Consider the following 4,913-nt stretch of genomic DNA (forward strand, 5'->3'; position numbering starts at 1 on the left):
CCGATAATCTACCTCTTTGTTATACGTCTCTGTAACTCCACATTTACTGAGCAAATATTCCACCTTTGTCTCTTTTCACTTCTGCTTTGCCTCAATCACAAAATGATCGGATATACCTTGAGTATCTCATTCTATCGCCTTACATTCCTTGTATTATAGCACTAGACATATACATACATACAACATACATATATATATATATATATATATATATATATATATATATATATATATAATATACACTGTAGTTTAATGCTGGAATTCGATTCCACTAGACCTGAGGTCTTGACCAGGCGTTCGAACTCGGAATTTTATTACTATACTTCCTTTGCGATATCGCGTGTTCACTGTCCAGAGGTATTCTTAAAAGTGATGGAAAGTATGAAGTCAATCATTCCATTCCCTACGATATATATTATATATATATATATATATATATATATATATATATATTATATATATATATATATATATATTATATATATATATATATATATATATATATATATATATATATATATATATATAATATATATATATATACCGATCGTAATGGATTGATTAATTTTATCATACTTCTCAGGTCCAGTGGAATCGAATTCCAACACTAAACCACTCGGCCACTAAGAAGGGCTTGGTGTTGGATTTCCCTTCTTCAGGTACCGAGAATGAGACTGGGCAATTCAACCGATAATTTCCTTGACACGATTCCTTTGAGAATATTAAGATCTCAGGTTAGGGAACGAGTCCAAAAAGCTGACAAACCATAAGGTAGGAATGTTAATCCGTGTATAAGGTCGCAATGCTTCTAGTTATTACCAATAACAGTCCTTTATATGTATGTGTGTATGTATGTATGGATGGATGTTTATGTCCTTGTATATAAACGTACATTGTGTGTGTGTATGTGTATATACGTATGTAAGTATGCATGTGTGTGTATATACGTATGTAAGTATGCATGTGTGTAAAATTGTGAAAGGCCGAGTTTTTGCTAACTGAAATTTATATAAGCCAAGGATCTACCTTTACAGGTAAGTTAAATTTCTTTTAAAAAAACCCGACCAGAGCAATTATGGAAAAAGGGTGGGGTTTAAATTGTTTGCCTGCTTTAATCCAAAAGCGGTCATTTCTGGTGACATTTTACTGCGTTCTGTTTCAACAATCACAGGATGTTTGAAACGTCAGCAAGCACACTGTTACTCAGAATAATGAAAGGTCAGATTTTACGCAAACAATTCAAATAACGAGCTTTTAACATTAATGTTTGCTTTTTTCTTGTTGCTTCTTCCCAGCAGGAATGATTTACTCCGACGCGTGTCTCATATCAAATAAATTGCTACAGTATCTCATATTTCCTTCTACTACATTTCCATGTTTTGTTCAAGCAATGCAAAAGTTTTATCCAGTACATATTCCAGAAGTTCTATTCAGTTATTTTACGCGCGATGAAGCTATCTGGTTATGTCCAAGAACTAAAATCAATACTCCATCGCAAATTATGTAAGTCTGATACCATACCTTTATAACCACTGGGATCTATAAATACTTATCAGCTTCAGCTTTGGGGAATATAAAACAAATCAAGGTTTCCTGCAAAACTCTAAATATAAAAATCACTCAAAACTCTGTGGCTTAAAAACAAGGGTCAATGAAACCTATTTCCAATTCAGGTATGATATCGCAAAACCAGGAAACATGAGACTGCCACTGAAATACATTTAATACACAACATATTATATAATATGAAAACTCGAGATTTACATGGTCGTCATGAATTTAGTATCATTACTATTATGCAAGGGCCGCTGACATGAAATTCAAGCATCCAAAGAATATGGTGTTCGCTTGAAAGACGTTACAGAAGATAATACGAAGTGCAGAATGTGAGATCAAGAACAATGAGATATAATACCAAGATGAATGGCAATATTAGATGATAAGAACCTTCTGAGAGATGAAGAGAAACAATCATTTTCAAAGCTCGACTCCAGGTGAACTTCCAGTGAACAAGAGGTGGCTTATCTCGTTTCATTGCATAAAGGATGCTCACGAGGAAATGCCACGATGATTGCCATTTTCCTGACCACAAGACTGGATAATAAAAGGAACTGAAACAAAGGAGTTTCAGATCAATGGCCTCTTCACCAAACACAGGAATTCTTCCTCTATAGAGAGACAATTTAGCCTGACTCCGTTGTTCTTGTGGACAAAGCAAATCGGGGATGACACAAACCGCAGTTTAAAGGTCAAAACTTGCTCGTTGTCAGAGGTCACAAACGGTTCGTTCTTAATATCGAAAAGACCCCCTGGAGGAATATAACTCATTTAAGGAATACCAAGACCCTGTACTGAACAATAAAACAACATTTCCCCGTTAAATACCATTGGTTGAACAGGGACAGTCACCTACAAATACCAAATGTTGGCAGAACAATGTGGGTGTTGTTCTGACATGATTACTCTAAAGGTAGCCAAGGTGCAATAAGAGAATTCATGTCATATGAATTGTAATATTTCCACAGCCAATAAAAACTAAATAAAAAGTCTTATAAATACAAAATATTATGCAAACCTCTCTTTTATCTAATAATATCGTATTTTTAAAGGCATTGCACATCTCTGTAATATCAAAATACAGTGATGCATGAGGATTACCAAAGATGTCGTACGAGAGAACACAATCATCGCTAATCCGGCAAGTTTCAACTCAACATGTGTACATATGCAAATGAAAAATTTCTAAAGTTGGTTAATCACTATTACACAACAAATAAGTAATCAACATCCTCATTCACAAAGGACAAAAGGTTTCTGTTAACTAAAAACTCACGCCTAAAATACATCGACATGCGTAGCAAAAATGATCACACTGATTATTCCAGACATACGCAATTGCCGGTATGCTCTCTCTCTCTCTCTCTCTCTCTCTCTCTCTCTCTCTCTCTCTCTCTCTCTCTCTCTCTCTCAAGTGTATTTGAGCTCATCCTTCGTCAACCGACCCACGCTCCCTTCGGTGTATGTGGCTGTATATTGCCAGGACAAAAAAAAATCAATAAAGAAGAAATTAATATAAAAAGAAAATAAAATTCCCTTTACTACAATTTCATGTAAGCTTAACTGGAGGTTCAAGGGACAAGGAAACCTAAACCATAAGGGTGGAGGGAGATATGGATGAAGGGGGGTGGGGAGGAGAAAGTGAGGTAATTGGACGTTAGGATGATTAGGTCAAAGGTCACGGAATCCGGAAGGGAGACGGCGCAAAATGTCAAAGGTTACGGAATGAAATGCTTGTTCGTTTTTTTTTTCCAGGGTTAAAAAGCAACGTCACTCATTTCGAGAGGGATTTCCGAAGCGAGGGTTCGGGATAAATGAAGCGGACGGAACTCTGGCGTTAGAAGGTGAAGGTCCTCGACTCGCGCTCAATGCTGAAACAGTCACGTTAATCGAAGGTGAAGCGGGAACAATGAAGAGCGGTTTTCACTGGGAGCTGTAGCAGGAATGGAATGGAACATATCATTTAGGCCAAAGGCACAGCGCTGGGACCTGTGAGGTCATTCAGTGCTGAAACAGAAAGGTTTGGAAAGTGTAACAGGAGGAAAACCTGGCAGTCGCAATATGAAATAACTGTTAGGAGAGAGTTAAGGAAATTAGGATGGGAGAACGATAATATGAAAGGTAACACGAATGAAGGTAAACTAAAAGGAATGAAAGGGGTTGCAACCAGAGGGCGGAGGGGCGCTGCTAAAACCGTTCATTAATGCCTACAGTGCACCGCTTGAGGTGCACTGACGTCACTACCCCCTACGGAGAAAGTGTAACAGGATGCTTGAATTGGAGGTGTTCATTCAACAGGACGCAGGAAGGAGCTTCGTGCTCATGGCCCCTGGAACGTTTAAGTTAAAACTGACGCTGCAACCAGAAGTTCAAAACAAGATTTAGTCACGTAAAAAACTGAACAAGGAACATAAAAAACTAAAAACACATCACCGTAAATGGAGTTGCAAAGATTCAAAAGAGGCAGTAAGATGTACAAGTGGAGAATTTACTTTTTAGAATTTGATACTCAAATAATAAGTTCATCTAAAAATTTAGATTTATACACAAGAATGCAAGACAGAAACACAAAACGTGATAAATTGTTCGAATTCCACACGTACTGACAGGAGGAAAAAGGAGAAAAATGAACAACGAAACGTGGTCAGGGAATTATATAGAGATGGTATTCGTTCAGTCAGAACGACTCAACTGCAAGAACTGTGGTATGATCCGAGCATCGACATGGAACTAAGTATTAGTTGGAGAGGTGATGGGGTGAATGAAATCTATACATAATCAGGACTGAAGATCGAATCATGATTAGTGAACACATGAACAGGACGGACAACTTTTTGACAAAAATAATAATAGTTTCCATATCACCCAATCTCTCTCCCCACAAATGATGAAAACCCAACCCCGCCTAGGAAAGTTGTACCACCAAACTACAGATTTAAATACTGCCTCACTTTCAGATATTATTACAAATGAAGCAACATTAACTTTGTAATAAAAAAAATGCCAAAATCATTAGCGAATGAATGAGAAAGACAAACTACTCAACTACAATATACAGTTAAGTCGCCTCTTGACCTTTCTAGAAAATGTATTTGTAACAGAAGAAATAATTTCCAGGTGATTTTCGGATAAGGCTGCCCGGTGAATATATAATTTGGCAAGACCATTCAGTCGATCTTGTCCCATTATTGCTCTTTTATAACTCTTTACGAGATTGAGAGTAGAAAAGCTCCTCTCGGCAGATGCAGAACAAACAGGAAAAGATGTATATATTTGTAACAGCCTGCTAGTTATGTACTGGATAATTTTCAAAGCCCCTTTCTAAAATCTCGCACACTGACAATGGGAGAGTCCCT

The sequence above is a fragment of the Macrobrachium nipponense genome, chromosome 35 (genome assembly GCF_015104395.2).
Source record: "Macrobrachium nipponense isolate FS-2020 chromosome 35, ASM1510439v2, whole genome shotgun sequence".
NCBI classification, from domain to species: domain Eukaryota; kingdom Metazoa; phylum Arthropoda; class Malacostraca; order Decapoda; family Palaemonidae; genus Macrobrachium; species Macrobrachium nipponense.